A 12276-nucleotide genomic window follows, 5' to 3' on the forward strand; every position below is an offset into this window, starting at 1 on the left:
GAGAGCGGTATTTAGAAACCAAAATTAGGGTGCTAACAATTCTTTTTTTTTTAATTTTTATATTTTTAAGACAGGATCTCACTTTGTAACACTTCCTTTTAGTGGAAGCGCCGACCTCCTGGGAGACCGACGCCCCCGGCCTACTTCTGTCCCGTTTCTCAGGAAACCACCCAGACACCCCGCCCCACCTGCCGGGGCCCGCCGCGCATGCGGGCCGCGGCGTGACGTCAGAACGGCGGCCAGGACGCCCGGCGTGCGGCAGTCGAAGGCTAGAAAGCAAGAAATCGCCGCGGCGTCTTGGCGTTCTCTACTCTGGTTCGCAGGTGAGTGTCCTTGTTTAGTCCAGACGACCCTAGCTCCTTACCCCTCTGGCCTGCGCCTCACCAGATTCTCCTTTAGAGCCGCCCAGCCTCGCGCCCCTCCGAGGGGACCTCGCACCGCGCCACCTCCCCGGCGTCCCCACACCCTAATTTTCCCCGAAGCTCCTGGCCACGGGTCCTTCCACGTCCCTGGACCACCCTGACCTTCCCCAGGTCCGCCCTCTTAGTCTTCCCTAGAGCAGCCCATTCGGGAGCCCTCCCAGTGGGCCCCCCCGGCCTCTCAGGCCCCCTCCCATCGCTTCCCCGGCGTCCCCCTCCGGTCCTTTCGCCGAGCCCCTCCCCTCCGGCCCCGCGGACCCTCCCCCTTTCCCGACTGCGGCCTCCGCCTTGCATTCTTTCTGGCCGCTCGGGAGTGTCCCACACGTCTGACTGCCGGGACTTGCTGCGGCCCCGCCGCCTGGGGTCTACCGGCGTCCGATCTCCACTCCTGCTGCTCCCTGTGCTCCAGGGAACTTGCCTTCTCAGTTCTCCTGCCCAGAGGTCTCCCCTCCTTAAGTCCTGGGGGGCATTGAGGCTTTACCCTCGCGGTGCGGTCCGCCTCCGCTGCATTTCACCTGCTCTTGGCCTTGCAGTGTCTTTAGTCATAAGTGGTTGGTGTACCTTCCTTATCTTACATATCTCTCTTCATGTTTGATTCTGTTACTCAACTAGATTGAAAACTCCGGAGGTCAGGGATTTGCATAGGGATCCCCGCCACCCCGCTTAAATCTCAAATGTAGACCGGTTCACATAGAAAGGCTTAATAAATGAGCGAATAGTAAATTTCCGATGATTCAGGGTGGGTAGAGGAAAGGAATGATGTGCAGTGGTCACTGTAAAAAATTAAAGGAACATGGTTAATTCAAAATAATACTGACTCATGGTTTCAGCCTTTAAATTTTTAGTGCTTAGGAAAGGGTGGAACCACCACCGAGGGAGGAGGGCTGACAGCTGAGGGGAGGAATATTCCAAGGTCTTCTGTGGCCTTTGATATGAACCAGTACCAATGCAGGAAGTGACTTGTCTGAAGTCACATGAGGAATTAGGACCCGAGCTGGCACTGTTAACTGCCTGTTTAGTATGGCCCTCAGTATTTGTTGACTAAACTAATGACCAAAAATGCATACAAAAACATGTATGCACAGACACAACTGTGCGTCTGTGCCCATGCAGTGGGTGTGTCTGCCTAAGGACCTGTGGGGTGTGGGAATACTGCTGTGACCGGTTCAGTTGTGCTCAGGAGTGTTCCCTAGGTTCAGAAAGTTCTTAATCCTGGGCTGGTTGGCTGGATATTGATAGGACTGGAGCTTGTCTGGGCTTCATTTGTGCCTGCTGTTTACTCTCTGTGGTGGTGATCACTTTACTCGACTCTTCCCCATTCGTACTGATCTCCTCGAGGACAAGAATCAAACTGTGTTGCAGGGTTTCCCTAATAAACAGCATAGTGTTTGGCACTTTGTAGGTGGTCGGTAAATGCTTATTGAAGAAGGCTGCAGAGAAGAACTCAGAACCTGACAGCAGTTCTTTGCTAGCATTATATTTTAAAGGCATTGGTACATTCTGTAAGTAAATTGCCTGCTATTCTCTTTTTCTTTTTTTCTTTTTTTTTTTTTTGAGACGGAGTCTCGCTCTGTTGCCCAGGCTGGAGTGCAGTGGCGCGATCTCGGCTCACTGCAAGCTCCGCCTCCCGGGTTCACGCCATTCTCCTGCCTCTGCCTCTCCGAGTAGCTGGGACTACAGGTGCCCGCCACCACGCCCGGCTAATTTTTTTGTAGTTTTAGTAGAGACGGGGTTTCACCGTGGTCTCGATCTCCTGACCTCGTGATCCGCCCGCCTCGGCCTCCCAAAGTGCCGGGATTACAAGCGTGAGCCACCGCGCCCGGCCTAATTGCCTGCTATTCTCAAGGACTGAGTTGATTAAATGTGTACAGCAGTGGTATAGAGAGGACAGATACTCTTGTGGTGTTACTCCTTGGGAAGGTGGAGGTTTTTCTCAGCTCTTTCTGAAAGCTTTGCTTATGCTTTTCAGCTTGCATTAATATTTTTCTTTCTCCTTTCCTCTGCCTGCCTTCTGTTTGTCTAAAGAAATTAAAGAATTATCTTATTAATAACACTAACTACCAAAAACTGCAAAACACACTGTTAAAAATGCTCCCAAAGCGGGGGCTCATTGACCCAGTTGTTTTGTTGGTTGTATATTTGCTTCCACAGTGGATCATGGAAACGGAAAGTTGAACTTTCTTGCCTCTTTGCTTTCTTGGCCTGTCTGCCCTTTGATGGTGCTTGTTGTCAAGAAGTGGTTCCCAACTGGAAATAGCCAGTGCGTGGGAACTGACCTCCACATGTTGATGGGTCACCCAACCTTCTTTCCGTTCTGTTTCAGAATGTACCTGTGACATCTCTTTGACTCTCCATTGTTGCCCTTGAAGAACAGAGATGAGTTTTCTTCCTTTTTCATAAGGAAGCCACTTTTATAGCTAAAGAGAGCTAGAGAAGTGGGATATCATGAGGAGTTGTAGACAGTTAACCCTGAATTCCAGCTTTTGGAACAAAATAGTAATGTAATTGTAGCAGTTCTCACTTTTTTTTTTTTTTTTTTTTTTTTTTTTTTTTTTTTTTTGAGACGGAGTCTCGCTCTGTCGCCCAGGCTGGAGTGCGGTGGCGCGATCTCGGCTCACTGCAAGCTCCGCCTCCCGGGTTCCCGCCATTCTCCTGCCTCAGCCTCTCCGAGTAGCTGGGACTACAGGCGCCCGCCACCACGCCCGGCTAATTTTTTGTATTTTTAGTAGAGACGGGGTTTCACCGTGGTCTCGATCTCCTGACCTCGTGATCCGCCCGCCTCGGCCTCCCAAAGTGCTGGGATTACAAGCGTGAGCCACCGCCCCCGGCCTGTTCTCATTTTTTTTTTTTTTTTGAGACGGAGTTTCACTCTTGTTGCTTAGGCCAGAGTGCGATGGCGCAGTCTTGGCTCACTGCAACCTCTGCCTCCCGGGTTCAAGGGAGTCCCCTGCCTCTGCCCCCCCAAATAGCTGGGGATTACAGGCGTGTGCCACCAAGCTCGGCTAATTTTTTGTATTTTTTCTTTTCTTTTTTTTTTTGAGACGGAGTCTCGCTCTGTCATCCAGGCTGGAGTGCAGTGGGGCGATCTCAGCTCACTGCAAGCTCAGCCTCCTGGGTTCACACCATTCTCCTGCCTCAGCCTCTTCAAGTAGCTGGGACTACAGGCGCCCGCCACCACGCCCGGCTAATTTTTTTGTATTTTTATTAGAGACGAGGTTTCACCGTGGTCTTGATCTCCTGACCTGGTGATCCGCCCACCTCGGCCTTCCAAAGTGCTGGGATTACAAGCGTGAGCCACCGCGCCCGGCCTATTTTTTGTATTTTTAATAGAGATGGGGTTTCACTATGTTGGTCAGGCTGGTCTCGAACTCCTGACCTCAGGTGATCCACCTGCCTTGTCCTCCCAAAGTATTGGGATTATAGGCGTGAGCCACCGCGCCTGGCCAGTTCTCACTTTTGGACCATCTACTACAGAGCTGTTTGGACATATCTCCTTTAATTGTTACAGTAACCCCATGATGTAATTGGTTGTGCCTTGTCACACAGGTAAGAAAACTGAGGCTTAGAGAGATTTAGAATCTTGCTGAAGGTCATACTAGTGAGTAGAAGGCAAAGTAGTCTTCAGGCTTAAAACTGTCAGATTCCAGGCCGGGCGCGGTGGCTCACGCTTGTAATCCCAGCACTTTGGGAGGCCGAGGCAGGCGGATCACGAGGTCAGGAGATCGAGACCACGGTGAAACCCCGTCTCTACTAAAAATACAAAAAAATTAGCCGGGCGTGGTGGCGGGCGCCTGTAGTCCCAGCTACTCGGAGAGGCTGAGGCAGGAGAATGGCGTGAACCCGGGAGGCGGAGCTTGCAGTGAGCCGAGATCGCGCCACTGCACTCCAGCCTGGGCGACAGACGAGACTCCGTCTCAAAAAAAAAAAAAAAAAAAAAAAAAAACTGTCAGATTCCAAAGGCAGTATTTTTTGTCCATCTGTTGTCTGTTTCGATTCAATGCTTTCAAAGAGATACAAATTCAAATTTAAAATAATTTAAATTGTTGAATATGGCTTACATTTTAAAGCTTTGTATAGGTTTTATTGGCATAAAAATAAGGTTCTTTTGCAGCTAGTGTGCTGGTGTTTTATTCTCTAGAGACCAGCAGCTGGGGCTTAGTGTTTATCTGATGAGTTTTAGTTTATGCATTTAGTTTTGCTCCGGGATATAAATAGTGAAATGTTGAATTAAGTTATGGAATGGTGTGAAATTCAGCATGCTAAGGCAAACAAACAGAAGTCTTCTGAGGCATTTGAGAAGCAGCTTGATGTCCTTGTTCTTAGAGCAGGGCTGTCCAATCTTTCGGCTTTCTTGGGCCACATTGGAAGAAGGCCACACATAAAATACACTAACACTAATGATAGCTGATGCACTAAAAAATAAAATTGCAAAAAAATCTAATAGCTTGTTCTAGAATATTTTAGGCAAATTTTGGTAAGGGGGAAAATAAGTAATAGTAATAATAGTAGTCAATAGTAACAATTGCTGTCAAAGCAGCTACCATTTATCGAGTTCTAGTAACTGTGAGGTGCCATGCCAACTACTTATATATTATTTCACCCAATTTTCCAAACATCCTGTCAAGTAGGTGGTGGGAATTTTCATTTTATACATCAGGCTTGGAAACGTAACTTGTCCAACTGAGTCAGGATCTGAACATAGGTCTTTTAACTCTAAAGCTTATACCCAAACACTAGGTTCTGTGAATTTTCAAAAGCATATGATAGGCTGGCTGCAGTGGCTCACACCTGTAATCCCAGAACTTTGGGAGGCTGAGATGGAAGAATCCCTTGAGCCCAGGAGTTCGAGACCAGCTTGGGCAACATAGTGAAACCTCGTCTCTACAAAAACAAAATAAAATGTGATCAAAATCATACTTCATGATTTTTGGTTTCTAAAGATACTCTCTTAATTTCTCTCCCCAATTTAAAAACGAAAGCAGAGAACTGTTGGAAGGTTCAAATAGGCAGATTAATTTAGGTTGTTTTGTTGTTTTGGTATAGTTGAAGATAATTCAGGTTATTGCTTACATGTTTACATTTATCAAAGTAATACATGTACATAGATTGAAAGACCAAATAGGCCAAGCGTGGTGGCTCAAGCCTGTAATCCCAGCACTTTTGGAGGCTGAGGCGGGTGGATCCCCTGAGGTCAGGAGTTTGAGACCAGCCTGACCAACATGGTAAAACCCTGTCTGTACTAAAAGTATAAAAATCAGCTGTGCATGGTGGCGGGCGCCTGTAATCCCAGCTACTTGGGAGGCTGAGGCAGGAGAATCGCTTGAACCTGGGAGGCGATGGGTGCGGTGAGCCAAGATCGTGCCACTGCACTCCAGCCTGGGCAACAAGAGCGAAACTCCCATCTCAAAACAAAACCAAAAAAAAGCCAAATAGTGCTTTAAACCTTAGAATAAAAAAATATATATATCAAGCTCTTGCCCACCCCTTTTTTAAACTATAGACAACTATTTTCACCATTTTTTGGCACTTTTTTAAATAGTATTTTGGCCGGGCGTGGTGGCTCACACCTGTAATTCCAGCACTTTGGGAGGCCAAGGCAAGCAGATCATGAGGTCAGGAGATCGAGACCATCCTGGCTAACACGGTGAAACCCTGTCTCTACTAAAAATACAAAAAATTACCTGGGCATGATGGCAGGCGCCTGTAGTCCCAGCTATTCGGGAGGCTGAGGCAGGAGAATGGCGTGAACCCGGGAGGTGGAGGTTGCAGTGAGCTGAGATCGCACCACTGCACTCCAGCCTGAGTGACAGAGCGAGACTCCGTCTCCAAAAAAAAAAAAAAAAAAAAAAGTATTTGTGGATATGGTAAAATTGCTATTGATTTACATGTAATCTTTTGACTTTTGATCATAGAAGACTTTTGCTGCCTTGTAAAACTCTTCAATCCACCAGTGAGTCAAAAACTTGTAGGAAATTTGTCAGTTACTTTTTTTTCTCCCCTGTAGTACTTGGTCCTGCTCCAGTCTGGATTTTTTTTTTTTTTTTTTTTTTTCTCCCTAGTCCTTCTGCACAGCTGCCTTTCTGGGAATTTCCTCCCCTGCCAGTGGAAGACCGAGTCCTACTCTGTCGCCCAGGCTGGAGTGCAGTGACGTGATCATTCATGGCTCACTGTGCTTCTACCTTCTGGGCTCAAGCGATCTTCCTACCTTAGTCTCCCGAGTAGGTAGGACTACAGGCGTGCACCACTGTGCGCAGCTAACTTCTTATTTTTTTGTTGAGAGTGTCTCACTGTGTTGCTGGGTTGGTCTCAAACTCCTGGGCTGAAGCGATTCTCCCACCTTGGCTTCCCAAAGTGTTGGGATTACACTCAAGAGCCACCATGCCTGGCCTTGATTAATAATTTGACTGGGTATGGAATTTTGGCTTGGAAATAATTTTCCCTTTGCATTTTGAAGGTATTGCTTTAGACGTCCTGTGTCTTGCTGATTGTTGATCCTTTATATATGCTTTTTTCTTTGGGAAGTTTTTAGGTTCTCTTCTTTGTCCTTGATGTTCTGAAATTTCAGTCATCCTACCCTACAGAGAATGTTTTAAAATTCATCATGCTGGACAGTCATTGGAGCTTTTGAATCTAGAAATGTGTTATCCTGTTGCGGGAAATGGTTTTATAGTATTATTTCTCTGCTCTTTTCTCTGTGGTTTATTTATGAAATTCTCCTATAAGCAGAATTTGTTTTTTGAGACGGAGTCTTGCTGTGACGCCCAGGCTGGAATGCAGTGGTGCGATCTCGGCTCACTGCAACCTCCGTCTCCCGGGTTCAAGTGATTCTCCTGCCCAGCTGGGGCTACAGGTGCGTGCCACCATGTCTGGCTAATTTTTGTATTTTTAGTAGAGATGGGGTTTCGCCATACTGGCCAGTCTCGTCTTGAACTCCTGACCCCAAGTGATCTACCCGCCTCGGCCTCCCAAAGTGCTGTGATTAACAGGTGTGAGCCACTGTGCCCGGCCAGCAGAATATTTTATATTCCAGGCTCATCCTCTAATTTTTTTCCATCTCTTGGTCTTTTTTTTTTTTTTTAACTCTTCATTTCAGAGAGATTTCTTCCATCTTGATCTTTTCAACTCTTGTATTGAATTTTTAATTTTGGTTATTATTTTTAATTGAGAGCTCTGAATATTTCCTTTTATTTCTTGTTTTTTTTTTTTTTTTTTTGAGATGGAGTCTCACTCCAGTCGCCTGGACTGGAGTGCAGTGGCACCATCTCAGCTCACTGATACCTCTGCCTCCCTGGTTCTAGCGATTCTCCTGCCTCAGCCTCCTGAGTAGCTGGGACTATAGGAGCCTGCCACCATGCCCGGCTAATTTTTGTATTTTTAGTAGAGACGGGGTTTCACCATGTTGGCCAGGCTGGTCTCGAACTCCTGACCTCAAGTGATCCACTCTCCTCGGCCTCCTAAAGTGTTGGGATTACAGGCGTGAGCCACTGTGGCCAGCTGTAAAGTAATATTTTTAAAGTTTTCTTTTGTACCCAGCATTGTCTCTGATTCTTGTGAGGTTTTTTCCTTGAAAATTTTATTTTCTTTAATCTCTGTCTTTTATGGTCTAGATTTTTCTCCAATGTCCGACTGTGATACTGTGAAATGTTTATTTGGTCTTTGACCTCATTTCCTGCCTTACAACTCCTATTTAATACAATCCTTAAAAATCTCCAAAATGATGTCTTTTTGTGTGCTAATGATTGATTGATGGCCTGCAGACTCCCTTCAGGATGGGGGCTGGTCATCTGAAACACCTCTGCGGCATTTGAGGGTTGGAACTTTCATGTCTGCCCCCCAACCTTCCAGGAAGGAGAGAGGGGTTCAAGGTGATGTTGATCACCAATGGCTGTTGGTTTAATCAATCATGCTAATGTAGTGAAGCCTCCATAAAAACCCAAAAGGATTGGGTTTGGGGAGCCTGCAGAATAGCTGAACACCTGGAGGTTCCTGGAGGGAGGGTGGTGTGCCTGGAGAGGCCTGAACACTAACACCTTGCCCTATACATCTCTTCATCTGTGTCCTTTGTAATACCTTTTATAATAAACTGGTAAATATAAGTCATTGTTTACCTGAATTTTGTGAGCTGCTCTAGCAAATTAATCAAACACAGGCAGGTGTGGGAATTCTAATAGACCTAAAGAAAGAAACTAAAGCAAAAATTACTATAAATAGAGAGTTTATTTAGGCCAGATTTGAGGACAGCAACCTGGGAAGCATAGATTCAAGTTGCTCTGAATATATGCTTCGAGTAGCAACAGTTACAAGTGGGATTTTAAAGGGCAAAAATAGGGGCAGTTTCTAAGTTGAACATAAACTATTGGTTGGCTGTATGTTGTTCTTTGTATCACACATTCCAGGAACATGAAGAAAATGATAGAGGGTCACATTGTGTAACTTGTAGTAACCGTCTTGGTAATTTATCAGCTTGTCTGGAAACTACAGGAAAGGGAAGATTAGAAAAACCCCAAGTCCCTTTCAACAGTTAACCCTGAGCGTGGCTGGGGCTGTGGTAACTAAAGACCTATTTTCTAAATTTTGCTGGTGGTATGTCCGTGTGTTCTTGATTGCTCTGAGCTACTTTTCTTTCTCACTGACTTAAAGCTAGTTGACCACATGTTCCAGAGGCCCTGACTTGTAGCTGGTGTCTGAAGGGTGGCCAGTCTTGTGGGACTGAGCCCTCAACCTGTGGGATCTGACGCTATCTCCACGTAGATAGTGTGACAGTTGAATTGCAGGACACCTAGTTGGTGTTCGCCGAAGAATTTTTTTTTTTTTTTTTTTTTTTTTTTGAGACCGGGTCTCACTCTTGCCCAGGCTGGAACGCAGTGGTGTGATCATGGCTCACTGCAATCTCCCCATCCCAGGCTCAAGTGGTCCTCTTACCTCAGCCCCCGAGTAGCTGGGACTACAGGTGTGTGCCACCATGCCCCGCTGATTTTTGTATGTTTTTGTATGGATGGGGTTTCACCATGTTGCCTAGGCTAGTCTCAAACTGCTGAGCTCAAGTAGTCCCCCAACCTTGGCCTCCTAAAGTGTTGAGATTACAGATGTGCGACACTGTGCATGGGCCTTCTGCATGATTGATTTCTTGCTTGGTATGTGGGGAGAAACCCCCACACATTTGGTCACAGAAGTCTTCTATGTTGATTGTTGTGATGTCAGAGCAGAGGAAAAACAGTATTTTTTTTCCACTCAGACTGATGATGCTTGCTCTGTATTCCTACTTAAGAGACGTACTGAAAAGCTGATTGGAAGTCTGTGTTTGCTTCAAGTCTGTCTCTTGGTGAGTTTCCCTGGAGGGTGTTAGGCAAAGTTTGGCTTTTTCATTACAGAACACCCAGTTGTCAGTATCAGTGAGCCTTTCCTCTTGGGACTGTGCCTTTGCTCTGAGCTAGAGTCTGAGAAGTAAGGAAGAAGATGGAGAATTTGACTTTCATGGACTATATTCTTCTAAGTGTGGCCTGTCACTTTGAGCTGTGTGTAGTGTGGCCACGCCCAGTCTCCAGAGGCATCATCTTCAGGATCAGGGAGGGTCCCTGTTTGCATGGGTAGGGTGCCTAGTGACCCCTTTGAAGACTTTCCATTAATTCTTCTGATTTCTCCCCACCTTTGGAATTCTCTCTTACCCCCAATTTCTGAGTCTATTTTTATGTGGCAGGAGTTGGCTTGCTGTGTTTTGGCTTCTGTTAGCACATAAGAAGGTAGAGGTGGCCATATTTTATGTTAGCTGCCACTTGTCTGTTTGTCTTAGGACCTTCAAAATGTTGTATCTCATCTGCTTTTGTCTGCTGCTGTTCTCTTTGTGGATTCATGCCTTGTTTTCTCTTTAACTCTCTTAGTTGCATTTCAGGAGGGAGTGGCCCAGGCTGTAGTGCAATGGTGTGATCTCAGCTCACTGCAAGCTCTGCCTCCTGGGTTTGCACCATTCTCCTGCCTCAGCCTCCCGAGTAGCTGGGACTACAGGCGCCTGCCACCACGCCCGGCTAATTTTTGTATTTTTAGTAGAGACAGGGTTTCATCGTGTTAGCCAGGATGGTCTCGATCTCCTGACCTCATGACCCGCCCGCCTCGGCCTCCCAAAGTGCTGGGATTACAGGCGTGAGCCATGGCCCAGCCCTGCCCTGGAGACATTTTGCCCATTGTCTTGGTGATTAACATTGGGCTTCTTGTTACTTATCCAAATTTCTGCAGCAGGCTTGAATTTCTCCCCAGAAAATGGGTTTTTCTTTTCTGTGGCATCATCAGTCGGTAAATTTTCCAAATTTTTATGCTCTGCTTCTTCTTGAAGGCTTTGCTGCTTAGAAATTTCTTTTGCTAGATACCCTAAATCATCTCTCTCAAGTTCAAACTTCCACAGATCTCTAGGACAGGGACAAAATACCACCAGTCTCTTTACATAGCAATAGTGACCTTTACTCCAGTTCTCAACTAGTTCCTCATCTCCATCTGAGACCACTGCAACCTGGACCTTATTGTCCATATCACTACCAGCATTTTGGTCAAAGCCACTCAACAAGTCTCTAGGAAGTTCCAAACTTTCCCACATCTTCCTGTCTTCTTCTGAGCCCTCCAAACTGTTCCAACCTCTGCCTTTTACCCAGTTCCAAAGTTGCTTCCACATTTTCAGTTATCTTTACAGTAGCATTCCACTGTACTGGTACCAGTTTACTGTATTAGTCTGTTCTCACGCTGCTAATAAAGATATACCCAAGACTGGGTGATTTATAAAGGAAGGAGGTTTAGTTGATGCACAGTTCCACATGGCTGGGGAGTTCTCACAATCATGGTGGAAGGCAAATGAGGAACAAAGTCATGTCTTACATGGTGGCAGGCAAGAGAACTTGTGCGGGGAACTCCCATTTATAAAACTATCAGATCTCGTGAGACTTATTCACTACCATGAGAACAGTATGGGGGAAACTGCCCCCGTGATTCAATTATCTCCACCTGGCCTCACTGTTGACATGTGGGGATTATTACAATTCAAGGTGAGATTTGGGTGGGAATACAGCCAAACCATTATCAGAAAGTATGTCTTTTTTTTTTTTTTTTTTGAGATGGAGTCTTGCTCTTTTGCCAGGCTAGAGTGCAGTGGCATGATCTTAACTCACTGTAGTCTCCGCCTCCCGGGATCAAGTGATTCTCCTGCCTCAGCCTCCCCAGTAGCTGGGACTACAGGCATGCGCCACCATGCCCAGCTAATTTTTAATATTTTTAGTAGAGACGGGGTTTCACCATATTGGCCAGGATGGTCTCGATCTCTTGACTTCATGATCCACCTGCCTTAGCCTCCCAAAGTGCTAGGATTACAGGCATGAGCTACCACGCCCGACCAGAAGTTATGTCTTTTAACACATTCTACTGTAATATATCTCATTTTAATCATCTTATACCCAGGGTACCTTTCACCCTTAGTTGGTTGTAATGGACTGTAATTTTTACTTTGAATTTTACACTTGTGTCACAATTTAGCCATTAGATGCTCTTTCTTCAGCTGAGTGGCTTCTTGACACTTTCTGAAGGCACTCTTGAAAGCATCTGTGCTTTTTGATAGTAGGATACCCTGCCCCTAAACTGTAACTAGCTCATTTTCAAACAGTACTGGCTCGTTTTAGAGGAGACTAGTGTTAGAGATAAAAATCTGCTCTGGGAGGTACATGAGATTGTTCCACAGAATGAGGAGAGAGAGACAGGATGACATGAGATAAGAAGCAACTTGAGTCAGCAGAGGAATTACTCTTTTAAAAAGTCAAGAGTTTCTGTTGCTAATTCCAGTTTAAGTTCTTTTCTGTCTCATAATCTGATTTCCCCTTTCTCT

The 12276-nt window shown here is 46.0% G+C and overlaps 1 protein-coding gene across 5 annotated transcripts in view; it reads left to right on the forward strand.

Moving 5' to 3' along the window:
• The first annotated feature begins 232 nt into the window (after nt 1-232).
• PLEKHB2 (pleckstrin homology domain containing B2) overlaps nt 233-12276 on the forward strand; it is a 45008-nt gene continuing 32964 nt past the window's right edge. For 3 of the 5 annotated variants that reach the window (XM_032145821.2, XM_032145822.2, XM_032145823.2), the window contains exon 1: nt 233-323. The gene's annotated coding sequence lies outside the window, so the exon portion shown is untranslated. Of the gene's footprint in view, nt 324-2742; nt 2819-9671; nt 9742-12276 lie in introns of those variants that run through there. The other 2 variants (XM_058434379.1, XM_058434380.1) reach the window with 2 other exon arrangements.

Source organism: Hylobates moloch, unplaced genomic scaffold (genome assembly GCF_009828535.3).
Source record: "Hylobates moloch isolate HMO894 unplaced genomic scaffold, HMol_V3 SCAFFOLD_24, whole genome shotgun sequence".
In the NCBI taxonomy this organism is placed as follows: domain Eukaryota; kingdom Metazoa; phylum Chordata; class Mammalia; order Primates; family Hylobatidae; genus Hylobates; species Hylobates moloch.